The following is a 16,820-nucleotide window of genomic DNA, read 5'->3' as shown; positions in this document are numbered from 1 at the left end:
TAAGAAAACTCTGAAACAAGACAGAAATAAATCACTTGTATTATTAAAAAATAATAATTAAATTAGGGACTTGTTAAACACTTGTATGATGATTCTTTTTTTGGAATACATTGGCTCATTTATTCTAATGAATAAATTAGAATTTATTCATTCTAACCATCTTTCAAGATCTGACTGAAGCTCATTTTCCTCCTCAAAGCTATATATGTTGACTCTAGCCCAAAATGATCTCTTTTATCTAAATTACTAATGTACTTATTTGTTATACTGTTAACTTATGGACAAAGAAGGTGCTCAATAAATATGTGTTGACTGATCTGCAGCCACATCAACAACCTATAGATTATCTTTTAATAGAAGGTATTGTGCCTGACATACCACCTACACTGAATATTTAGCACTATATTTTCTCACTTGAATGTGGTCCCAAAGAAAAATAAATATATACACAAAATACTACTTAACCTAGATTTAGACCTAACAATTGTGCCCTAAAAGCTGATGAAACATAAATATTTCAGGTGTATTAAAAAGAGTCTCAGCACCCCGGCCCCCCGGCATATCCAGTACATTTTTGACTCACACTGCATTTGCAAGCCAAAAGAGGAAAAAAAAAAAAAAATCTTGGGACCTGGTAAAGAGAGATGAAGATGGATGCTAAATATTACATTCTAAAGCAAGAATATCTCAAAGAAAACTTATATCATGCTTAAATGTTCTTTAGCTAAAGCAATCACTTTATATTTGAAGAGTATTTCTCTTTCTGTTAGCATATAAATTCTGTATAACAATCTATTCTAACAACTGGGAATGTCTAAGACAAGGTTTGACAGTTGCTAACTGGCATGTTTATGGTTAAGCTGGTTATACAGAGATTTAGAAAGTTAATTTACAAAGACTTAGAAAGTTTCCATCACAGTTTGGCCTCTGACACATTTTCCTTTTGCACAGAAATGAATTGGTAAAATACATCCTCCAATGCTTGGACTCCAAACTGATTTCATGTAAGAATCACATAATACCACAGACATCAATTGTTCTGCCTTAAGAAAACTCAAATCATCTTATTCAAATACCAAGAACTACTGACATCTCAGACTCACCTGTCTGTTCTGTAAGAAAATAAGTGATGACATACCACACAAACACTGACTGTGTTTCAAGATGTGGTTTAATTCTTTCTATTAAAAACTTATAAAATTCTCAAAATGTTAAATTTTATGAAAACATTTAGCACAATTCTGAAGGTATGAAAATGCTGGAGATAATTAAAACTACCATTTTGCAATGATCAGACACTAGTATGCATATTAAAATTTTATATAAATAATCTAAAAATCAGAGCTAACAAAGTATTGTCTAGGTTAAAAAAAAAACAAAAACAAAAAAAACCACTTCCTTTACATGTAAGAAAATGTTACTACTGTCCTAAACTTTTTTACTAAATATTTGAGCTGAGGTAAAATTAACTATTTCTATTTTGGGAGTCAATTGAAAAAAGAATATCCCTTTCAAAAAAAATCACTTTACAGTTAACTGTTCAAGTAAAACCTTCCAGAAACCCATTAAAAGTGAAACAGACCAGTTGCTGTGGAACACACCGGTAATCCCTATGTTGTGGAAGGCTTGGGCAGGAGGATTACTAGTTCAAAACCAGCTTCAACATTGAGACCCTGTCTCAAAAATACACACACACACACACACACACACAAAGAGCTGAGGATGTGGTTCATGTGGCTCAGTGCCTAAGCACTCCTGGGTTCAATCTGCAGTACCAAACAAATAAGTGAAACATAATTTAAACTATATTGTACACTACCCTTCATAATGCTAAGTTAACCAGTTAACCATTGAGCTTCTTAGTAGCTACACTATGAACATGTCCTAAAGACTATAACTAGCAGAGTCCTTGCATTAAACCACTTTACAAACTTGTGCAACAGCACTAAAATATATGCCATACAGACAGAATAATATATAAAAGTTCCAAGGTAATTAGTTGGTGGTTCAAACTATAACTATTGGTGTTAGATAAGAAGAAATGTTATGTATTGTTCAGTACCTGAAGTACAACTGAATAATGCCAAATTTGAGGAAGACCTGACCAAATCAAATAAGTAAATAATTTTTACAAAGGTATGTATACCAATGTCCATCTTAGTTGGATCTTAACTACTTTAATAATGAACAAAAATTCTCTTGTATTTCTCACAATTGAGTAAAGAACCTTTCAAAAAAGTATATAAATGAATCTTAATTAAGATACACTAAATGGTTCAGTTTAATTTATAGCTGCATGGCACAAAAGATTATTCACTTTCTAATAAAAGTGTAACAATTGGATTTTTGAGTAAAAAAAAAAGTCTCAGATTATAGGAATTCTTTAAATTTTATTGAACTAGAATGTTAATTTTTAAAATGAGTACGATTAAACATATAAGAGGACACAAAGAATTAAATTCTTTACATGACATTATTTACAGTTTTAAACTTAAATTGAGTAGCACATGACTTTGCTTTAAAAGTACATATACTGGGGGGGGCTAGGGTTGTGGCTCAGAGGTAGAGCGCTCGCCTAGCATGCGTGAGGCACTGGGTTCGATCCTCAGCACCACATAAAAATAAAGATATTGTGTCCATATAAATAAAAAATAAATATTAAAAAAGAAGTACATATACTGAGGCTGGGGTTGTGACTCAGCGGTAGAACACTCGTTTCACAGATGTGAGGTGCTGGGTTCAATCTTCAACACCACATAAAAATAGATACATAAAGTGTACATGTAGCAGAATCATATTGTTCATGTAGTCACATACATACATAAAGTAATAATATCTGTTTCATTCTGCTATCTTTCCTATCCCTACATCCTCTCCCCTTCCCTCCCATCACTTTCCTCTACCCAATCTAAGGTAACACTATTCTTCCCTAGTATCCCCCCCACCTTATTGTGAACTAGCATCCACATATTAGAACATCCGGCCTTTGGTTTTGTGGGATTGGCTTATTTTGCTTATTAGCATGACATTCTCCAACTCCAACCATTTATTGGCAAATGCCATAATTTCACTCTTCTTTAAGGCTGAGCAATCTTCCATTGAGTATATATACCACATTTTCCTTATCAATTCAACCACTGAGGGACACCTAGGTTGGTTCAATAATCTAGCTATTGTGAATTGAGCTGCTATGAACATTCATGTGGCTATGTTACTATAGTATGCCAATTCTAAGTCCTTTGGGTATAAACTAAAGAGTGGGATAGCTGGGAAAATGGTGGTTCCATTCCCAGTTTTCTGAGGAATTTCCATACTGCTTTCCATAGTGGTTGCACCAATTTGCAGTCCCACCAGCAATGTGGGACTGTATACCCTTTTCACCACACCCTCACCAACATTTATTGTTGCCTATATTCTTGATAATTGCCATTCTGACAGGTGTGAGATGAAATATTAGAGTAGTTTTGATTTGCACTTCTCTAATTGCTACAAACGTTGAATACTTTTTCATATATTTGTTGATCAATTGTATTTCTTCTTCTATGAAGTGTCTGTTCAGTTCCTTGTAAATATTCTTAAAGCTTGCCAAAGCACCTCTAAATCCTTTTCAGTTGGCAAATTCTTTCTTATCCTCAAGTGTCAGAAAGATACTTCCTGCAATAAGACTGTGATGAATTTCAAATGCATTCTAACATCACTTCTCTCTCAAAACTGCAGTGTTTTTCATTTCATTTCATTCAGAATAAGAGCAAATGTCCTTATCCATTAACTTAATATGACCCTGCACAAACTTATTTCCTATTACTCTCTGACCTCCTCTGCTACTTCTCCCCATGGTCTGCCCTATCCATTCTAACCTCCCTCATTCTTCCAACACATCAGACAAGCTACTAACTTAGAAATTGGCTTTTTGCCTCTGTCTAGAATGCCAACCACTTTTAAGTCTTCTCTCAGATGTTTATTACTTTCTCAATTAAGCCTAAACTCAGCCCACTGGAAATTGCAGCCTACTCCCTAACACCTTCTTTGACCCACCTTTCTGTAGTTCTGTATTTGTTTTTTATCATTAGTCACCTGATACTATAAGTTTATTTGCTTATTATGTACCTTTCTTGTTTCCAACCTCCTCCCACTACAACATAACAAACTACACATGGGCAGTATTTTCTTGTTTTGTTTTCTATTTCAACTAGAATAGGAGATGAAAATTATGGCTGCTGTTTAATAGATGATCCGTGTATATCAGGCAAATTGATAAATTACATACTACTAAAATAATTAGGTTTAGGAATAAAACAAAAATGGAGGATTTCTTTATCTGATAGAGTAAAAACTCCAAAATGTCTCTAACTAGTGTTTCATTTCAACTGCTACATACATATAAACTTGCAAAGGAGGGCAGAATACATATTATGGTTTGGATGTGAGGTGTCCCCCAAAGGTCACATATAAGACAATGCCAGAAGATTCAGAGGAGATATAATTGGGTTATAAGAGTCTTAACCCAATCAGTGAACTAATCCCCTTCAGTGGTAAATGAAGTGGTAGGATATGGGTGGTGTTGGTGGGACTTGGGACATGGCTTTTGGGTATATATATTTTGTATCTGGAGAATAGAACTCTCTCTCTCTCTCTGCTTTCTGATCATGATGTGAGCTGCTTCCCTCCACTACACTCTCTTGCCATTATGTTCAGCCTCACCTGGAGAATAGAGGAATGGAGCCAATTGTTTCAAAAGCTGACTAAAACATAAAACAACACATTTACTCATTTTTCTAAAAATAGATCAGAAAATGAAATAAAAATTTCAGAAATCACTGTTATTCATTTGAACTATCAGTCCATTTAAAGTCTAAAGTAAAAAAGGAACAAAATAGTGAAAAATGTCATTTGTAGGAAATCATTCAGAGCAATCTTTAAAATGAAGTCTATATATACAACTGTATATACTCACTAGAGATAAACAAGAGACCCACAATTTCATAAACATAATTAGCTATAATGATAAGTATATCCAGACAGTGGCTTCTTAACTATTTCTTCTCTAGGTAGTAAGATGATAAATCAAACTCCCAAGTCAGTTCTTATTAGTCCACATCTAGTGGTTTTTAAGAATTGATTTATTTCTCTAATCACAATACTAATTCATACTCAATTTAGAAAATAACAGTATAAATGAAAGAATCCTTAATTCTACTACCCAAAACAATCACTTCGTAAATTTTAAAAACTGTTTCCTCATGAACAGCATCTTAATAGCTACGCCATATTCCTTAAGGAGAAAGAGGTTTTAAGTTTGAAAGATTTTTGTTATAATCTGACACTGTGGAGACTTTATGCAAGTTACTCTTCTAAACCTCAATTTCTCCAGTTATATTAATAGGGAAACAGTTCCATTTTCCACAATACACTTGGCTTTCATATTCTGTTGTTATCTGACATCCCACAGTTTTACACAGTTGTTGAGAGCCACAGCCGAAGGGGCCCCAGCAAACTTCCAGCTGCCAGTAAACTTCCAGCTGCCAGCTGATGATTGGCTCACAGCGGCCCAAGCAAACTTCTAGCTGCCAACTGATTGGCTCCTCTGCAGTGATGCTCATTGGGCTGTTTCCCCGCCCTTTCAGACCACAGAACTGCTCATTGGGGGACTTTTTTTTGGCTCTGCCCACGCGACCCAGCCAATCACCCTCAAGAGCAGGAGGAATGGGGGAGGTTGAGAGGCTTGTGGGAAGTGGGTGGTGGCAGTTAGGCTCTGAGGGTTTTTCCTGAAGAGCTGTGTGGTACGGTGTGTGTGTTCTAAAAATAAAGTTCGTTTCTTTTTTTTCTTTTTTTTTTTTTTTTTTTTGAGAGAGAGAGAGAGAGAATATTTTAATATTTATTTTTTAGTTATCCGCGGACACAACATCTTTGTTTGTATGTGGTGCTGAGGATTGAACCCGGGCCGCACGCATGCCAGGCGAGCGCGCTACTGCTTGAGCCACATCCCCAGCCCCAAGTTTGTTTCTTTTGACAAGTGGCTCCTGAATTGTGCCCATAGGGGATTGAACACGAGACCTTGGCGTTATCAGCACCATCACACAGTCACTTTAATCACTATTTTTCCTTTCCTTTGTGATTTCTACTTTAGTTTTAATATGAAAAGTCTTCCTACTAGAAAACAGTACAATAAATAGCCACTTAATGTTTTCTGTGGCTTAAAGTTCTCATTTAACTTTTTAAAAATTGTTTTAGTTGTAGATGGATACAATACCTTCATTTTATTTATTTATATGTAGTGCTGAGGCAAGTGCTTGACCACTGACCTACAATTCCAGCCCCTCATTTAACTTTTTAATACATCTGCAATTTTAGTACACACTACTGAGTCTCTAAGGGTATTTTTCCTCCCCCAAATAATCGATCATTTGGTTCCTGCCTTCCCATTTACTAATCCTATTTTCTGTTATATTGTGATTACATGTGTGTGTGTGTGTATATATATATATATATATGTGTGTGTGTGTGTGTGTGTCTATGTTTATATATATGTATATATATGTACACATATACACAATATATAATATTCACACACACCCACACACATACATACACACACACTAGGCCAATGACATGCCTTAAAGTCTATTTATATGCCACTACCAAAATTTCAATTTTATACTTATATAATGTTTTAATATCTGGGTATTCCTCTTCATTATGATTCCATTTAAAAATATCTATTCTCAGGGCTGGGGTTGTAGGTCAGTGATAGAAAACTTGCCTCGCACATGTGAGGTCATTGATTCAATCCTCAGCACCACATAAAAATACATAAATAAAATAAAGGTATTGTATCCATCTACAACTAAAAATATTTTTTAAAAAACCATCTTATTCTTGATTATTGATTAATTAATTTTGCAGATAAGTGCAAGTTTTTTTAAAAACTTGTTGGAAATTTAAGTCTAAAATCATTTGTTGGCAAAGAACTGCCTTTTTTTGAAATATGTATTTTTTATTTTTTAGTTGTAGATGGACACAATACCTTTATTTTATATATTTATTTTTATGTGGTGCTAAGGATCAAACCTAGTACCTCACTCATGCTAGGCAAGCACTCTACCACTGAATCACAACTCCAGCCACAGAACTGACATTTTTTTAAGTCCAGGAACATGGTCATGCTTTCTTTCTATAGGCTGGGTCCAAGTTTTCAATGCAGATGATTTTATAAAAAGATTAACATAATCAAAGATGCCCTAGTTTCTCTCACTACAAATGTGAACTATTGAAACAAGTTCATAAAAAAGGGAAGAAGTTACTATAAAAGAGCATCTATAATAACCTTAGTAATTACCTTTTTTAGGATACTAAAAAAGTACATGATAAAAATAAGTACTAATGCGGAAATACCATCATCAAAATATGCAGACTTTTCCTCCTTTTGCATGTACTGTAAGGCACACAAAACCAAAATAACTTATTCAAGATCAAAATTTAAAGATAATTTGGAAAAATTAAAATCACTATCAAATAACAAAAATGCAGAGTTTACTATTTTGTTATTGTTATTTTGTGACTGTTAAGGACAATAACAAGCTATATAGAATTAGAGGACCCAAGAAGAACTAGTCACTATAACTTCTACTAACTTATGAAAACAGCCTTGATAGTAACCTAATGAATGAATTCAAGAAGCATGTAGCTTTAGATTCCAAAACCTAGAGAAACAATTTTTGTAACAGAAAAATTAGATGAGAAAGCAATAGACAGATTATTTAAAGTCAGAAAGTATCTCAGTACAACTTGGGCATCGTTTGATATAGAAAATATGGGTATTCAAATAAGAAACATCAGGACATTTCACCAGAAGGTTGTTTGAAACAATTTTTATTAAAGTCATTTTTTAAAATATCATTTTGACTAATTTTATTCTATCTGTGCTTCTGGTTAAAGAAAACAATTGGAATAAAGGCTTCCAGGGTTTGTTTGAGTAAAATGTAAAAGTAAATACAGAAAATGTTCCTCAATTGAAATACACAAGAGTGAATTCTGGATAATCAGTACCTAGGCTTCATTTTAATTTCCACGATCTGCATTAATAAAGATTTTCTAAATATAAGACTAATAATACATTAGTATAAAACAAAGAAATTGATAAAACTAAACTTTAATGAACTACAAAAATACTAATTAAAAACAAGAGTACATAAAAAAGAGTATATGAAAATAAATTACAAACTGAATTTATTTCCCATACCTGCCATGTCCAAATTTAGGTGGTAATTAATTTCCCAGAGAAATAATGCTATATTCATGACCAGGCACTCAGACAGCAAATTTTTATGGAAATGATCTTCCAAGTTCATTACAAGGTCATAAGTGTGGATGGTTTCAGAATTTCTATCAGATAAAAGTACTATAAAGGCATAAAATTACATGAAATGTTATTTGCTTTAAAGAACCACAAAAGTATTATAATGAAAAGGAGATATGAATATGGGAGTCACACACAAAAACATAAAATAACCAAGCAAAAACAACAAAACATAGCTAATAATAAATCTTTAACACAGAAGTTATGCCAAAAGCCAGGTATCAAATACCTTGAGAAAATGGCTATGAATAAAGAAAAAAACCGATATGGAGCTTACTAAGAGGTTCTGAGATTTCAAGAATGTGATGATAGAAAGTCTAATTAGATGCTATAAAGAGGGTCAGTAAATGTCAAAATACAAAATACAATGCAGGGTGGAAAAAGATATGTAGAACATAAGCAATTCTTGTATGCAACTGATTTGCAAAATAATGGCTAATATTTTCTGAATGCTGTATTACACACCAGACATTATTCAAACCACTTTTACCTATATTCTCATTTAATCCTCAACTAACCTTGGAGATAAGGACTATTATCCCCAATATGGGACTATTCTTACCAATAACTATTACAGTGTGGCAATGGACACAAATATTAGGGGGAAAGATTGAAAGAACACATTCCAAAGTATTAATAGAAGATAACCAGTGAGAACAATTTTGGAGCTCTTCTGTTTTCTAAGCTTTCTTCATTGGACATGTATTCATTCTAATTCATTATTAAATAAAATACAGATCAATCTACTTCAAGGAATTTAAAAAGGCAGTAAAGAAAAATCTAAAATGTCTTAAGAGATTAACTTAAATTTAAAGACTAATAAAAACAGACCTAGGGATAATGATGTGAAAATTAAACAATATTTTTAAAAAATTAAAAACTGTACAAAATATGTAAATATGTATTATACTATAGAAAATGACCATCGCCAATTTGACACTGGCTTGAAAAACAAGATGCTATAAAGAAAGAATTCACGTTTTGATTAGAAAGCCATAAGATAATCAATTATGTTTTAAAGTTTTGTTGTACCTCTAGGTTTAATCCCTAGTACCATGCACACACTAAAAATCTCTTCCTTTGAGGGAGAGATTTGTTATTGAAGTACTGGGGACTGAATACAGGGCCTAATAAATGCTAGGCAAGTAAGCTATCACTAAGCTAACTTTTAGCTTAGTGATACTTTGAAGTAAAAAAGAGAAAAATGTTAAAGATAATTTAGGAGGAAACTATATAAGGAACAATATATAATTCACTGGAGAGCCACAATGGAAAGGCTTGCCACAGAAGTTTTGAGGTTACTAATATATATTAGCAGGAAATGACAACCAAATAATAATATTTCAAGAGTCAGAGATAATCCATAAAATAATTCAACCCATATTGGTCTATTTCTACGAGTCATCCAGTCTCTTCATTAGCAACTAGCAACTGACCAACAAAGGAACAAGACAAAATAACATCTTTAGTCAAAGTAGGAAGGGAGAGCAACATTAAAAGGATAATCCTCTAATTAGTTTTTGTTCATAAAATGGACAAACAAGTAATGGGGAATAGAAGAGTAAAGGAAACCCAGGCAACACAATACCCACTAAATGTTTCTCTCTTCTTTATTACACTAAAAAAATTTGTCCACAAAGTAACTACTTTCCAAATAATTCATATTCATATTTTCAGTTTTTAAAAATAGTTTTTGTAGTTGTATAGTAACTTTTATTTATTTTTATGTGGTGCTGAGGATTGAACCCAGGGACTTGCACATGTGAGGCGAGTGCTCTACCGCTGAGCCATAACCCCAGCCCCAATATTTTCAGTTTTAATGTTTACTTGTACCTGTTTCAAAAATATCAGATTTTTAAGATTTAGCAGCTGCCATTAAAGATGAATAATGTATAAAAAGGTAAACTGAAATACTATCTAGTAAAATACAGAAAGTAATGATATCATGATCTCAAGAATTAAACCAAAAATTTCATGAACCAAGTATATAACAAGCACATCAAAAAAGGGCAGACAGGCTGGGCAAAATGGCGCTGGCTTGTAATCCCAGCGGCGCAGGATTGGGAGTTCAAAGCCAGCCTCAGCAAAAGCAAGGCACTAAGCAACTCAGTGAGATGCTATCTCTAAATAAATACAAAATAGGGCTGGGGATATGGCTCAGTGGTTGAGTGTCCCTGAGTTCAATCCCCTCACACAAAATAAATAAATAAAAAGCAGACATTAAATTACTAGGAATATTATTTATCTTCCCCTTTTATTTCCTGGAAACCAGTCTGTTGCCATCTCAAAATACTACAGTGGTACAATATTTTCAATATTATACCTTTTTTGCAGTTATTTACGTCAACATTTTTTAAATTTCCTTTTAGTTTGGTGGTGCTAAGGACTAAACCCAGGGCCTCATATATGTTAAACATAGGCTCTCACTGAGGTAAACCTAACAAACCACGTTTTTCTTTTAAATAAAAAAGTATTTTAAATTATGTAGTTTTATGTCAAACATTTTAATCATTCAACGTGGAGTCAACAAACATTTATAGAGCACCTATGAGCCAACTATAGGCTAAAGAGTGCAACCGGGGGACAAAAAAAAAACATGGTATTTACCCTCATGGAGATTGCAGTCTATCAGGCAAGAAAGACATGAAACAGACTTACAACAATGATTAAATACTATCAAATAGAAGATATAGGAAAATCTTGAAATATAAATAAAAGAGTTCTAAACATGTGGGAGGCAGTTTATCAGAAAGTCCAGGCAGATGTCTCTAAAAAGCAGACATTTAAACTAAGATCTGAAAAACAAACAGCCAAAGAATACTGGTAAGAAGGGAGCATGTTCCAGGTTGAAAAACAGCATGTACAATGGATGGCCTCAGGCTGGAAACAGAATAGTACTAAAACATATAAAGAAGTCAAGTGTTGAAGAGACTGAGAAGGTAGGGAAAAATGTAGATGCCTTCTAAGCTATGTGACACATTTGACTAAATTCTAGTAATAATATGTTGAAGAGTTTTTGGGAGAAAAGAATAGGATAATATAAGATTTGCTTTGGGATAATTAATTGCAGTTTTCTCTCTTGACCACAATGAGAAAAGATCAGAAAGGATATATATATATATATATATATATATATATATATATTAAAAAAAAAAAAAAAAAGCCAATTCAGTAAAAGAACCAAAGGGTTCAAAAACTAAAATTTCATTTCAGAAAAAAAATTAATTGGTTTGATACCAAGATTCTTACAATTCTCTCAAGAAATCAAATCTCTCTTCTTAAATTTAAGGATTTATCTGGCAATATATACTTGAAAGAATATACCATGTTTTATTGTTTTTAGAGTTCATATACTGAGGCACAATTCAAAAGATGGCTGTAACCAAATCAATAGGATACAACTAGTTCAACATTAACAGATAAAGAAATTCACAAAGGGGGCTGGAGTCCTAGCTTAGTGGTAGAGTATTTGCCTAGCATGTGTGAGGCACTGGGTTCAATTTTTAGCACCACATATAAATAATAAAGTCTATTGACAACTAATAAAATATTTAAAAGAAGAAATTCGCAAAAGGAAAAGGGGCTATATAAATGTGATATAAAGTTAAATGTGTAAGATCTAAAGCAAAATAATGAAAGAACTAACTGAATTAAGTACTCTCTCTCTAAGCTTTGGTTTTTCTCATTAATAAAGTAGGGGTACGGTACAGAGTTGCTATGAAAATAAATAGTACAAAAATGTTTTCCAAACTCAATATTTTTATACAAACATTCTATAAGTACTGACCCTCAACAACCAAATCATTAGGTATTATAAAAGTAAATCTACCTGATTACAGTTTCTCTTCTAATCTTAAAGACTTTCATGCTGGACATGGTGGCCCATGCCTATAATCCAGTTACTTGGGAGGCTGAAGCAGGTCAAAGCCAGCCTCAGCAATTGGAGGCCTTAAACAAATCAGTGAGACCCTGTCTCAAAATAAAAAAGAAAAAGGGCTGGGGATGTGGCTCAGATGTTGAGTGCTCCTGAGTTCAATTCCTGGTAACAAAAAAAAAAAAAAAGAAAAAGAAAAAAAAAAAGAGATTTTTTTTTTCATTGAAAATCTGTTATTTATTAATGTATTCTATGATTATTAACTATCACTTTATGAAATGATTTTAGATTTCCAAAAATATAATGTGGAATAGTGTTTCCATAAGCTTTCAGCTAGATTCTTCTGACGTTAACATATTATAACTGTAGTACATATATTAAAGCTAAGAAATTATTGTTGTAATAATCAACTCCAAATTTGATCTGAATTTCACATTTCCTATCAATGTCTTTTTTTCGTCTTTTACTGAATCTAATCCAGAACACAGCACTGAAATTTGTCATTAGCCTCTCAACTCTGTGACAGTTTCTTAAAGTTTCCTGACTTTTATCATGTGGACACTTTTGAAAACAACTGGTTAGGTTTTTTGTGTTTTTTTTTGCATTAGAATTCTTAATACACCATTATACCATAATTTATCATCTCTGATTATATATAAGGTATGTTGACACCAAATTCACATATCTTCAATACATGTAGTTTGTATAATGATGAGGGTCTCCTTTCACCATCCATGCTATTTCCCTTCTCCCTCCCATTCCCTCCCACCCCTATTCCCTGTCTAGAGGTAATCTTCCTCCCTTGCTCTCCCACTCAACTCCATTTTGAGCCACCCCCTCCACCCCCACCCCCGTTTATAACAGAGAAGACATTTGGCATTTGTTTTGGGGGATCGGCTAACTTCACTTAGCATAATCTTCTCTAATGCCATCCATTTTCCTGCAAATGCCATGATCTTATTCTTTTTTAGTGCTGGGTAATATTCCATTGTGTATAAATGCCACATTTTTTTAATCCATTCATCCGCTGAAGAACATCTAGGTTGGCTCCATAGTTTAGCTATTGTGAACTGTGTTGCTATAAACATTGATGTGGCCGTGTCCCTGTAATATGCTGTTTTTAGGTCCTTTGGGTATAGTCCAAGAAGAGGAATAGCTGGGTCAATTGGTGGTTCCATTTGTCTACTGAGTGAAGGCAAAATTTATGTCATATAGCTACTGGAACTAAAGTTCTTAACTATATGAGGAAAATTCAAAGGTTATTTCTATTATATCTGCATTTTAAGGTAGCAAAACATTAAAACCATTAGGGTATTAAATCTGTAACCTCCCACAAGGCTTTATGAGTATCCTGTGTGGGTCGATTTCCCAGGTCTCTAGTAAGATGCATCCAGTTTGGGTTAGACCGCTTCCTTTCTTTCTTCAGCATCTGGCCCCCAACACAGGGCAAGTAAAAGTTCTGTATTTAAAGACGTGACCGGCTGGGAAGTTTCCCAATTGGTGCCCCTAGAGAGCAAACTGCGGACTTGGAGCAGTGTGACCTTCCCAATCAGTGGGGAGGGGAAAGATGTACACCTAGAAGATAGGGCATGGGCCAGGGTAAGACAGTAGAACCTTCTAGAGGACCCAAGGGGAAAGTTCTGAGTGGACCTGGGAAGGGACATGGGAGCCCCATTTGAGATGATCTATCGCCTTTCAATATCAGGTATCCTCAAGAGGGCCCCAGGCCTGGGCCTGTCCAGAGGCATAAAGATGCCATGCTAATGGGAGGAGCTAATGCTGAGGTCTGGGGAAGTCACCACACAGCTCCCAGACCTGCATTTTGTACAAATACCCGCACAGAAAGTAAACAGTTCTTGGTGAACTCAAAGAAGCCCACCCTTCAATCAAACAAGAAGCCAAATGCTCACACACATTATTTTCCAAGAAAATGAATCTGCCCCTCCAATTAGCACCCATGTGGGGAGAGGGAATACAGAGCCATGGAAGGACACAGCTCAAATGGAGACATTGTGTGAATGTGTGTTTCCAAGGAATCTTCATATTGCTCTCCAAATTGGCTGCACAAATTTGCAGTCCCACCAGCAGTGTATGAGTGTACCTTTTTCCCCCGCATCCTCGCCAGCACTTGTTATTTGTCTTCATAATGGCTGTCACTCTTACTGGAGTGAGATGGTATCTTAGAGTAGTTTTGATTTGCATTTCTCTGATTGCTAGAGATGATGAGCATTTTTTCGTATATTTGTTGATTGACTGTATATCCTTTTCTGAGAAGTGTCTTTTCAGGTTCTTGGCCCATTTACTGATTGGATTATTTGTTTCTTTGGTGCTTATCTTGTTGAGCTCTTTATATACCCTAGAGATTAGAGCTCCATCTGATGTGTGAGAGGTAAAAATTTGTTCCCAGGATGTAGGCTCCCTATTCACCTCACATATTATCTCTTTTGCTGAGAAAAAACTTTTTAGTTTGAATCCATCCCATTTGTTGATTCTTGGTTTTAATTCTTGTGCTACAGGCGTCTTATTAAGGAAGTTGGGGCCTTGAGAGATACTATTTTCCCCCTCTGGCTTCCTTAAGGAGCTGAAAATTGTTGCACTATTATATAAATATCTACAACTGATTACGAACTTCCTAGTTTCAAAAGATATCTAGAAAAATGTTCAAATCCTTTAATTCAAAGAATCCCTGAAGTAATTAAAAATAAAGAGAGACTGTATCAGAATAATTTGTTTCATTTACGAAGATGTAAAATTGAACATAAAACTTAATCATTCTGGGAAATATATGATGGGGGAGAAATGGCAAGTGTTTCCTAATTACTACTGGAATTGCTAGCCAGATAAATCACAAGGGATGGAGTGTTCCTCATCATATCTATAATCTAAAAGCAAATTTGATTTTATTATTTACCAAAAAAATTAACACACAGCTATAAGAGTAGTAATTTCAACTCACTTAGGGAAACTGTCATTCTTCAAAAGTTTCACCCTTTTGGTCAACCATAATTTGAAAAGAAATTTAAGCAAAATAAAAGTAAAATCTCATATATTTGGTACTTTGTCGTAATAAACATTCACTTTATTTCCCTGAAATAAACTAACCCCCCTCCCAAACAAAAATACAAATACATCTTGGAAGTCTGTTTTTGAAAGGAAAAGAAGAAAAGAAATAGACTACAGAAGAAAGGCAGGGAGAAGAAAGTTAAGAAAACTAAAACCATGCCAAATGGAAATATGAAGACCATTTAGGGAAATAATTAAAAGACCAAGACAATAAAACAAAATATCTGTATCAGAAATAATTACATAAAAAGCACAAATTATAGAACTGTTATACTAGGATTATGACTAGGAATGCAGAAGAAAATGTTTTGAAAGAAAAAATACTGAAAAAACAACAATGCATTTAAATAAGTAATGAGTAGATAATCTAACTAGGTATGAACTAAGTATGAACTGAATAAAAGAAAAGAATAAATAGAGAATATTAGGAAAAGAACAAGTGATAAAGGAATAAAAACCCACAGACATTTAAAATCTTATAATTTATTGATATGTTAAATAATGTCAAATTACATCCTGCATGTTAAACCTTTTAGATTTATAAATGAAACAATCCAAAAAATAAGAAATACATAACAAAAAAATTAAATCTAAGGGTCTAGGGAAAAAACCTTCCTGACTGAATAAATGTTAAACTACAAACTGCGGATTAATTTAAAGACAGTTTTGGAAACATGGCAAAATATAGCACTCAAAATGAAAAAGTAGAGAAACTTTCTCTTCAAAGATTTGCATATAGTTTTAAGTGACTCCCTTGCTGCCTTTGTTCAAACTAGTTTCATTAGAGAATCTCAGAATTTTAAACATAGATAGGATTTCAGACTTATTAGATATTTGGGCAATAATGATATTATTGAGGGCAAAGTTATTTCCTTATTGTTTCCTTACAACATTTCTAAGAAACAGATCACCCAAAACTCATTATTCTAACCCACTAAGACTAGAGAACTTAACAGCAATCTTGCACAGAAAAGTAAGTAAAACAAAAGTAAGTATATAGGTAAAAATGCCAAAAAAAAAAAGATGAGAAATGGAAGATCTAAAAGTAAAAGTTTATTTTACTAATATGATAAATGTAAGAGAAATGCAAAGAAATCATTTAAAAAGATTATGTATTATAATCTTTCTCTTAAAATAAACATGCATTAAATGAATATACAAATTTAACTTTAAAATCTATATAAATTTTAAGGTTTTTTTTTTTCATGATTTCTCTCTACCCATGGTTCCTTTATTACTGAAGTAAAATTATATATATGGAATAAACTATAGCTAAAAATAGGCATAATGTAGATAAGAAGAAAGCAGAAAAGGTACTATTGGCAATTCATTAATATCTTTGAAAGTAAATGCTGCTATGCCAAGTACATATTCATGTTCTCTCTTCTACAGTAAATGAATAAAAAGTTAGTAAAAAAGAACAGATTGATGGGATCTTTTGGCTGTTTTTTTGTTGTTGTTATGGTTTTTGTTAGTTATGAAAATAATATTAAAGGAAATTCTAGGGTGTTAGAAATAGCTGACCAC

At 33.5% G+C, this 16,820-nt stretch overlaps 1 protein-coding gene across 1 annotated transcript in view; it reads right to left on the bottom strand.

Moving 5' to 3' along the window:
- Phip (pleckstrin homology domain interacting protein) overlaps nucleotides 1–16,820 on the bottom strand; it is a 126,699-nt gene that overhangs the window by 86,735 nt on the left and 23,144 nt on the right. The window lies entirely within an intron of this gene.

Source organism: Marmota monax, unplaced genomic scaffold, assembly GCF_021218885.2.
Source record: "Marmota monax isolate L192 unplaced genomic scaffold, Marmota_monax_Labrador192_F-V1.1 WCK01_AAM20220418_F8-fsc00365, whole genome shotgun sequence".
NCBI lineage: Eukaryota > Metazoa > Chordata > Mammalia > Rodentia > Sciuridae > Marmota > Marmota monax.
This window is presented reverse-complemented; position numbering and strand designations above follow the sequence as displayed.